The sequence below is a fragment of the Sinocyclocheilus grahami genome, unplaced genomic scaffold (assembly GCF_001515645.1).
Source record: "Sinocyclocheilus grahami isolate Dianchi unplaced genomic scaffold, SAMN03320097.WGS_v1.1 scaffold57.1, whole genome shotgun sequence".
In the NCBI taxonomy this organism is placed as follows: Eukaryota; Metazoa; Chordata; class Actinopteri; order Cypriniformes; family Cyprinidae; genus Sinocyclocheilus; species Sinocyclocheilus grahami.
Genome location: NW_015505236.1, coordinates 2209226 through 2210738, shown reverse-complemented (window position 1 = coordinate 2210738; position 1513 = coordinate 2209226). Strand labels below are relative to the sequence as shown.

Below are 1513 nucleotides of genomic sequence, written 5' to 3'. Positions count from 1 at the left end.
ATTTGTCATTTATTCCTTTGTTTTGATTCTATGTTTCACAATAGACTGTGTCGACGTGAATGTGACTCCAGACAAACGTCAGATTCTTCTACAAGATGAAAAACTTTTACTGGCAATTCTGAAAAGCTCACTCATTGCTATGTTTGAGACCGGTGTCAATAAAATCAGTCTTAGTCACATTACTCCAGCAATTACCAGTAAGTACTTCAGACCTTTTAAGACATATCATATGTTGTCTTGAAGTGTTATTACAGATGTTGATAATGTTCTTCATTCAAGACCTGTGCAGACCAACCAAGACAAGTGCTGGTTCAGAAGATCGGGATATAGGTTCTGTCTCTGAAGCACTTCCAGATGATGGACCCCCAAAGACCTCCATCAATCTAGCTGGATTTAAGGAAGCATTTTCTAAACATCAGTTTCCTGAAACTGACTCAAAGCAGTCTAGTCATAAAACTGCTTGTGCTGGTCCTTCTCAGAAGATGTTTTCCTTTGTGAGCTGCTCTAAAAAAATGACAGACATTATGAATTCCTCTCCAAGTTTTTCTGCCGTTTCTTCCATAAAAAAATCAACTGTTTGTCTAGCTAAATATAAAAGCACCTTTGATAGTGATGCTGAAGATTCTGGGGCTGCAAACCAAATTTCAGCTGAAGATGATCCAGAGATTCTACATGGAAAACAATTCTGAGTCGGTTTTACACCCTAGTATACATTGAACTGATGTTAAAGCTGAGACTATTGATGAACCTGTATATGAGAAGTTCTGGAGTTATAAACCTTTTGTGCCGGAGACAATGTCAGAACAATACCAGGACAGAATTTCCAGTCCTGAAGCTAAAAGAGCTCGACATGAAGCTGTTTGGTGGATTCCAAAAACAAGAATGCTTCTCTGCAATTGGATTCACCTGTCAGCATACAGAAGAAAACAGTGCTTTTATAGTTTTCTCTACAGGAACTTTCTAAAAGGATGCAGAGGCTAAAGGCTCAGAAGACAGAGAACAATGATCAAGAGCCAAAATATAGACGGTTCAGGGCGAAGATTAACCCTGGTGAAAACCAGGGTGCTGAGGATGAGCTTAAGAAAGAAATAAGGTTACACTGATGTTTAGTACTCTTACAGTACCAAAATCATCAAGTTTATATGCCATTTACAAGGTTTCAACCTTTTCTTGCTGCAAAAATATGTTCAAGGATATGGAAATCATCGGTCAGTTCAACCTGGGTTTTATCACCACCAAGCTGAAATCCGACCTTTTCATAATTGACCAGCATGCCACAGACGAAAAGTACAATTTTGAGATGCTACAACAGAATACGGTCTTAAAGGGACAGCGACTCATAGTGTAAGTCACACTCTGCAGAGATAAGTGAAACTGGAAGCAGGTATTTATTTTAAAGCTAACTTATTTTTTTTCTTCCTTAATATGCAGTCCACAAAGTCTCAACCTCCCAGCTATCAGTGAAACCGTGCTCATGGAAAACCTTGAAATCTTCAGAAAGAATGGTTTTGAC

General features: G+C 38.6%; 1 pseudogene; it reads left to right on the top strand.

Annotated features, from left to right (window-relative positions):
* The window catches only part of LOC107584130 (mismatch repair endonuclease PMS2-like), a 19088-nt pseudogene that overhangs the window by 16525 nt on the left and 1050 nt on the right, over nt 1–1513 (top strand).